The sequence below is a fragment of the Tachyglossus aculeatus genome, chromosome 3, assembly GCF_015852505.1.
Source record: "Tachyglossus aculeatus isolate mTacAcu1 chromosome 3, mTacAcu1.pri, whole genome shotgun sequence".
NCBI lineage: Eukaryota > Metazoa > Chordata > Mammalia > Monotremata > Tachyglossidae > Tachyglossus > Tachyglossus aculeatus.
Window position 1 is genome coordinate 85454622 of NC_052068.1, and position 9261 is coordinate 85463882.

Genomic DNA, 9261 nt, shown 5'->3' on the forward strand with positions numbered 1-9261 from the left:
CACAAATAGGAAGAAATGAAAACAGCACTAGGCACTCTGGGTATCAAAAGCAACAGTGCAGTGGGGTCAACTTTCGCATGCACATAATTTGGCCACACAATGATGTGGCCACTCTTTGCTCTCATCAACCACACTCACGCACACTGACACAAAAAAACCTCGCCGTCGGTAGTACCCAAAAGATGTACATACACACCTGCACCCAAATAATCGAGATTCAGTCCTTGCACTCACAACAGTCCACTTAATTGCATTCACAAAAACATAACGCTATTGCAAACTCTGTAATCAAAAATTGCTCTAATGTATAAATTTTAACTTCCAACTTAGGATTCTGGGCTAGGACTGTCTTGGAAGAAGCAAGGAGATAGAGACTTCAGCTGAGGGATTGAAATGGAGAAGATCCAGGTCAGACATAGGGGCAAAGAAGTATTTGGAGATGGGAAAATAGCACCTAAATAATCTGTTTTTATTCTGAATCCCTTTGCTCTTTTGAATCAGCTAATCAATCAGTGATATTTATTGAGTGCTCACTAAGTGAGGGCACTGTACTAAGCGCTTGGGAGAGTACAATACAACAGAAGCATCGGTCACATTCCCTGCCTATGAAGAGCTTACAGTTTTAAAGTTGATCTCTAGCCCAAACCGGATGATCTTTCTCATATTTGTTACCTCCTCTCTCTTGACTCCTTTCACTACTCTCTCCCCCATCCAAAAAAGCCCTTCCACATGTTGAAATCCCCAATTTTAAAGCTACCAGCCTAAAGCTTTTCTCAACAGAACTCTCTATTTCAACTGGTAAATAAAATTAAACAAATGTATGCATTAACCATGTATCAATTTTCTCATTTCACTTCATTATAGAACATCAGACCATCACGGAGCAGGAAAAAGACATTTTGGGGTAAATGATATAATAAACTCAGATTTACCCATTTCAAAGGGTGACTATCCTGGGACATGCTTCTAACCTAAGGTGAAATGAGAATTGACCTCTGGTTTGTGGTTTAGTATTTCTAAAAACTCACCAAGTGTGAAGAACTATATTCTACTGTCATAATGGCAGAGTCCCCATCCTCTTAATCTTCAATTCATTAGCCCTACTGCTAACTTTGTAGTACTTTATATTTATTTACACCTTCCTTCCAAAGACTGTAGCCTGTTGTTGGGTAGGGACCGTCTCTATATGTTGCCAGCTTGTACTTCCCAAGTGCTTAGTACAGTGCTCTGCACACGGTAAGCGCTCAATAAATATGATTGAATGAATGAATTTTATTAATCCCTGTAACTTCTGTGTACAAGAGTCCAGAACAGATTTCATCATCCTCATTTAACCCAAGGTAACACTTAATTATAGCTCTCTATGACTCATTTAGAGCCACCCAGGGACTCAATGCTAGAGTCAAATTGAAAATTTTTGAATCACAGGCCCCAGCTTCACACTCCCACAAAAAGTCCTTGCTGTTTTTTTTGTTTCTCTGAATTGTTTTAAAGAAACTTTTGTCCATCAGCTCTGACATCGGTCCCACTAGCCCTGAGCTAATATTTATAAGTACACAGGAAAGTACCTGTTTTTTAACCTCAAGAGCTCACAGCGTCATATAAGACGTTACTGTGTCAAGAGGTCTTTCTTGGGCTTTCTCTAGTATACAAAAACAAAACACTTAAAAGCACTTATTAACTACAATGCCATTGAGAATTACCCTCTACCTGCTGTGCAGTCATCCAAATGACCTGACTGTTCAGGGACTCCAAATTGGATATAGGCCAGATTCATTGTGCACTGGGATTCAGGATATCTCTCTGGCTCTGGGCACATTTAGGTTAAAGCTATTATTCGTACTGGGAGTCACATCACCGAAATAAAGCCGAGAGTTTGCAATTATCCTGTAAATTGAAAATTTCATTTTCTCGCATACATTATCCAGATTACCTGCCTAGTATAGGTTTGAAAATTTGAAGATGAGGTGCAATCATTCATTCATTCACTCATTCGGTACTATGTATTGAGCACCTACAGAGCACTGTACTAAGGCCTGAGGAAAAGTGCATTAATCATGGCCCCTGTACCAAATAGGGACTCATAATCGGAGAAGGCAAGAGGTGAAAAGCAATAGGCATTCAGGAATGTTTGAAATGACAGAAAGCAAAAGAGCATAAGAGAAAACAGGGATAATAGAAACAATGAGTGAGTAGTCTAAACCAGTGATTTTATCCCTATTTTGTAATATATGGATGAAATTACTGCTTTCAGCTACTAGCTGGGACAGGTCAGTTCCTACGTTCCTAATGTTCATATGCATGCATCAGCTTCTCCTGTTCCTGTGTGTATGGGGTATCATCTCCACATCATCATCAATGGCACTTATTAAGTGTTTACTGTGTGTTTACTGTACTAAGTGCTCAGGAGAGTAGAGTATAACAGAGTCAGTAGACACGTTCCTTTCCCAGACACTCATATAAATAAATAAATTATGGCTAGGTACCTAAGTGCTGTGAGGCTGAGGAAGGGGTCAGGAGTTTTAACTTGATGCAAGCAACAGCTGGGAGCCCCTGTAGCCTTCTGAAAAGCTCTTAGTACAGTGCTCAAGTGCTTAGCAAAGAGGTTTGCAAACAGTATGTGCTCAATAAATACAACTAAATGAATTAATATCCTGATATTTCATACTTCCAAGTACTTGGGATGGAATTACCCCCATAAGTTTACCTGGACATTTATGAAAAAGTCTTTTAATTGAGTCATGACCATAAAGAGAAGAATCAGACCAATTTATCAAAAATTTTGGAGGGTGCAAGAGTCCCTCTGTCTTCAAGGGTCATCAGTCATCCCTTTTAGACTGTGAGCCCACTGTTGGGTAGGGACTGTCTCTATATGTTGCCAATTTGTACTTCCCAAGCGCTTAGTACATTGCTCTGCACATAGTAAGTGCTCAATAAATATGATTGATGATGATGATCACTGGAATCAGAGCTGTGGTGTGGTCTAGTGGATAGAGCACAGGCGTGGAAGTTGGAAGGACCTGAGTTCTAATCTTGCTCTGCCACTTATCTGCTGTGTGACGTAGGAAAGTCACTTAACTTCTCTAGGCCTCAGTTCCCTCTCCTGTAAAATGGGGATTAAGACTGCGAGCCCCATGTGAAACATGAACTGTGTCCAAGCTGATTGGCTTGTACCTACCCAGTGCTCAGTACAATGCCTGCCACATAATAAGAACTGAATAAATATCATAAAACACTCCTTCTTGTTTGGTTTCTCAGATGCATTAGTCCCCACCACATTCCTCTCTCTAATTGGCCCAGGCTCAAACTGGTTGACTGGCAATCAGACATCTTGGCTGTTGGAGTTTGCAACTGGAATTACATATGGGAAGATGTTCTCATGTCACAGTCCCTGTAATTGCCCTCCTGGCTTTTATACCTTGCTGCAATGTGTACACCACATAGTAACAGGATAACTTCAAGCGACACTGTACAAAGGATCTCTCTGGGCCTCATAGTTTTATCCCTGCCTCTGAATTTGGCATCAGAAATTAATCAGAATCTCTTAATAGCATTTACTGAGCACTTTTGTGTGCAGATCGCTATACTAAGCGCTTGGGAGAGTACAATAATAATAATAACAATGATAATTATAATGGTACTTGTAAAGTGCTTCCAATGTGCCAAGCAGTGTTCTAAGTGCTGGAGTAGATACAAGTTAATCGGGTGGGACACATTCCCTGTCCCACATGCAGCTCACAGTATTATCTCTACTTTAAAGGCGGGGTAACTGAGGCACAGAGATATTAAGTGATTTGACCCAGATCACACAGCAGAAATGTGGCAGAGCCAAGATTAGAAGCTAAGTCTTTCTGATTCCCAGGCACCTGCTCTAGGCACTAAGGCACAGCTGCTTCTCAGTAGAATACAATCGAATTATAAACTTGATCCCTTCCCTTAAGGAGTTTATAATCTCACAGGGGGAGACCAGCATTAAAATAATTTACAGATAGGAGGAAACAATAGAGAATAAAGATATGTATGGACTATAGGAGGTTGTGAATTAAGTGCTTAGGGAGCACAAAAATGCTCAGATGGTAGTTGGAGATTGAGGTCCAGTGGGACATCTGAGTAGTGATGCCCTGGAGGCAAGAAGAAATGAAACTTTTCAGAGACAAGAAATTAGGATTAGAGAGATGGATTTTGGAGGCAACCCCACAGTGGTGGGGATTGAAGGCACGGGAGAAGACAAACTCTTCAAGGGAGTGAAAGAAAATTGAGAAGAAAAAGGAACCCAGAACAGAGCTTTGAGGGATGCTCTCAACTAGTGAGTGGTTGGCAGAGGAATAGCTGGTGAAGGAAACTGAGTTGTAGGTGGGTATCGTATCTATAAACTCTGTTATATTGTACCCACCCAAGCATTTAGTAGAGTGCTCTGCATGCAGTAAGCACTAATAGATACCATTGATTGTCTGATGGATTGAACATCAAGAGGAGTAAGAGGAGAACCAGAAGGGAACTGCCACAGAAAAAACCAAGGTTAGATAGTATTTCCAGGAGAAGAGAGTGGACCACATTATTGCAGGTAGTGGAGAGACAGTCAAAGTTGTCTGCACTCTAACTAGTCACCTCGCTGCCCCTCAACAACCACTGAGACCTATCTCTCCCTTCTCAAGGGGTTTCCACACTCCTTGCCTCCATCTGTTCATTCCCTCACCTCCAAGAGGAAAACATGGAACTGTAGGAAAGTAAAATGGGAATTATTATCATTCATTCATTCATTCAATCGTATTTATTGAGCGCTTACTGTGTGCAGAGCACTGTACTAAGCGCTTGGGAAGTACAAGTTGGCAACATATAGAGACGGTCCCTACCCAACAGTGGGCTCACAGTCTAGAAGGGGGAGACAGAGAACAAAAACAAAACATATTAATAAAATAAAATAAATAGAATAAATAAGTACAAATAAAATAAATCATGGAAAGCCTGCAAAGACACCCGATTCCTCAGCCGACACTTGGCCATACTACCTCACTCAAGTCAGGCAAGGAGGTCTGGGATTCAGACAGAGATGGATAAAACTAGTGAGTCATTGAGCTACTTGGTTCTATTGGAAAAGAGGGTCAAGATAGAGTGTGTGAGAGAGAATTAGAGTGTTTAGAAGAAAAGAGAGGAATGAGAAAAAGAGACAGAAAGGAGTGGTTTTTCCTAAACATTCCACCCACACATCTATCCCTTGTAAGTTCTCAGCAGTACTTGTAATGTACAATGTATCTTTGTCTTCATCAAGTAGGGCAGAAGAAGTCCCCCTCCCCATCATTTCCTGTTTGGGCTTGGGGTTTGAACAAAGGGTCCTCTTGCTGCTGTCCCTGCAGTTTTTTATAATTCTTTTTTTCTTCCCTTGCTTTGCCAGTAAGTTTTTATGTGGCATATCTTTGGCCCTTCAAGTGAAAAGTTGTCTTTCCAGATATCCAAATAATCCAAATAAATTTTACTGGTTCACCGAAATTTTTCCTTTTATGGACTTCATGCATCTCCCTTCCTGCCAAGGTGAGATGAAGGAAGTTCCTTGTGCTCCTTCTTGAAAAGGTAGATTTTCTAGGAGTCAGCCTCAAGCACAACCTCAAGGCTGGAATGGAGTTGTAAATAAGAAGGGAATCTTAATCTCCTGACACTTCCTTTCCTGCATCGCTTTCGAGAGATGCCCATTATCCAAATTTTCAACTTCTAGATGCACTAATAATTATGAAGTTAAAACCAGAGGTGGTTCTGTTGGAAGCAGCCAGAACTTTACTTGAATAGTTTTCATCACCTTTCATAAGAAATATTGGCTCACACAAATGGGCATCCAGCCTAATATCTGTCCCTCACGGTTGCTTCCGGATGGTTGGTGGAACTGTTCGATGGTTGTCCTCCTTGATCGAAGGATAAGTCCTCCTATCACCTGGCCTCCTATAGTACATCCCTTGGGACATATCATCTAATATCCCCGACTATCCGTAAGTTTATCCTGCACTTTCTTTCTTGTAATGTATTATGGGCCTCTTGGATATGAATATCCAAATCCCTTTTTTACAAGAAGGAAGGGCTTCCTTTAGTTTGTTTTGAACCTACCACCTTCAAGCTTCACTGGATGCCCTTTGGTCCTGGTATTTTAAGATTTGATGACCAACAATACTGTTTGTCCTGTGCACACACTCTTTATGATTTTGTAGATTTCAATCATGTGTAAGGTGACTGGATTTGGGGGAGTTCAAAGTGAAAAATGGTGTGGGGCTGAGAAGGCAGGAAAGATAGAAAGCTAGAGAGCCAAAGATATGCAGAAAGAGAGGGAGGTAAAAAATAAAGCAACACAGAGTTGGAAAGAGAAAAAAGACAGAGGGGGAGAGAGAGAGATTGAAAGAATGAATTACAGAGAGGGCAATGAAGGACAAATTTATTTATTTTATGGTTTTTGTTTAAGTGCTTACTGTGTGCCAGGCACTGTGCTAAGCTCTGGGCACTGTGCTAAGTGCTGGGCAAAGAGAGGACAAGGAGGACAGAAGGTGACAGTAAGTCTGAAAGAGTAGGGGGTCAGAGAAAGGGTGAAATACTCAGAGACCTAGAGGTATGCAGGCACACAGAAACACAAGTAAAATCCACTACTGCTGACCACAAATTACTGCTGCCACCACTGCCCAAGGTAGGAGCCAGTCAGGATTAGCGCTGAGTGCTCAGGGCTTGGGTAAGAGGAGCTTTGGGCCCATGTCCAAGCACTTAGAACGGTAAGTAAGCAAATAGTAAGTGCTTAACAAATATTATTATTATCATTATTATTGCTATTACTATTATTATACCTCAGGCAGGGTCAGTGCCAGATCCCTTCACTCCAACCTGGAGCCGGCCAATTGGCTTTGGTTGAGACCACAGTGGGCACTCACGTTGTGCCAGTCTGAAGCATAGCTTGGATGGCAGCCTCTGTCTTTCCAGACTAAAGAGTACTAACCTTTATAACATTTCCTCATAAGGAACCTTCTCCAGCTCTATCAGAACAACATGCCCACAAAAGACCAGATGTTTAATCACATTACCGCGGCGATCTCTGTATAATTTCAACATTTCGCATTTCCACAGACATTAAACACACCGAGAAGCTGGGAACACGGTATAATGAGCAGTCCCACAAGAACATAAAGCAATCAGTGGGTCTGAAACTAAGGTAAACAGCCCAGAGAGCATTTTTTTAAAGGCCTGCTTGATAGCTATAGTAGCTATTGATCAAAGGAGAATACTGTTTAGTTCCTGACTTCGTTTGGAAAACTTCCAAACTACCTTGCCTCCAAATGATGCTTATATACAGCTCCAAGAAATCAAGAGGTTAAAAGGCCAGTACTTTTTCCATGAGGTATTTTCAGAGACTAGAAAGTCAACATTATTCTTAGTCCGGAGGAACCGTCTCACAGATTATAGCAGTCTCTACCTACAGTAGATGCCTGCAAATAGATGTGTGGTTTCTTCTCTAATCCTGGATCTGCCACTTACCCTCTGTGTGACCTTGGGCAAGTCATTTAGCTTCTCTGTGCCTCAGTTCCCTCATCTGCAAAATGGAGATTCAAGACCTGTTCTCCCTCCTACTTAGACTGTAAGCTCCATGTGGGAACTGATTAACTAGAGTCTACCCCAGCACTTAGTACACTGGGTGGCATATGTGTACTTAAATGCCACCATTAAAGCAATAATAATAATAATAATAATTTTTTCACTGAAAATGAAGAAACTACTTTCCCCCTGCTGAATCCTTTGATTAAATAACATCAGGTTAATCCTCACTAACCGTGTGCTACTGAAAGACAATCGGTTCACCAACATCTATATGATTCTCATCACAAGGCTGCTTTAGTTTTGTTTGGTATTTGTTAAGCATTTACTGTGTGTCAGACACTGTTCTAAGTGCTGGGATGAATACAAGCAAATCGGACTGGACACCGTCCCAGTCTCAAAGGGGGTTCAGTCTTATTCCCCATTTTACAGATGAAGTGACTGAGGCACAGAGAAGTGAAGTGACTTGTCAAAGGCCACCCAGCAGACAAGTGGCAGAGCCGGGATTAGAACCCGGGTCCTTTCGATTCCCCGGCCCATGCTCTATCCACTAGACCATGCTGCTTCTCTATTTCAAAGACTCCATGAAACCTAGTCTATGCAATGCTGTACAGATGTGACCTGTTGGGAGATTTCAAGCATAATGGAACCATTCTAGACTGTGAGCCCGCTGTTGGGTAGGGACTGTCTCTATGTGTTGCCGACTTGTACTTCCCAAGAGCTTAGTACAGTGCTCTGCACACAGTAAGCGCTCAATAAATATGATTGATTGATTGATATGCAGGGTCACACTCCACTTGTTGTAGTCTTGAGAATGGAGTCTCAGCCAAAGTGCCTTGTGTGCATGGTTCATAGAGAAGCAGCGTGGCTCAGTGGAAAGAGCGTGGGCTTGGGAGTCAGAAGTCATGGGTTCGAATCCCGGCTCTGCTACTGGTCAGCTGTGTGACCTTGGGGAAGCCACTTCACTTCTCTGTGCCTCTGTAAAATGGGGATTAAGACTGTGAGCCCCACGGGGGACAACCTGATCACCTTGTATCTCCCCAGCACTTAGAACAGTGCTTCGCAAATCATAAGCGCTTAACAAATACCATCATTATTATTATTATTCATTCATTCAATCATATTTATTGAGTGCTTACTGTGTGCAGAGTGCTCAATAAATTGGAAAGTACAATTCAGCAACAGATAGAGACAGTCCCTGGGTTACAGTTTCTACAAGGGGTTCTGAATAAACTGGATGAGTCCTCTAGGCTGTAAGCTCATTGTGGGCTAGGAACATGTTTTCTAACGCTGTTATATTGTACTCTCCCAAGGTCTTAATACAGTGCTCTGCACACAGTTAACACTCAATAAATTTGACTGATTGGTGTTATGGGCTGAAGTAGCTTTTCAGGTGAGGCTGAGAAAGACCAGTATCGGATCCTAAACACTGTCATGTGAATTGAAGCTGCTATCTTCCAAACCTGACTTTGTTTGAAAAATTATTCTGCAAAGATTCTTGTCAGCCCAGGCCTGAAAAAGAACAGCTGTGGGTTCCCAAGCAGTCCATAGAAATTCTGCATTACTTAAGGTTGTGCTATACTGTTGTGTTTTTTTAAAATCTCTTCTTGTTGCTCCATTTTAGTTCATTGTAAAAGTTTAATTTTAAACTGTTTAGCTTTAAACAGCAGCTGGGGAAGAAATTGCCCTAATGATCGTGACACT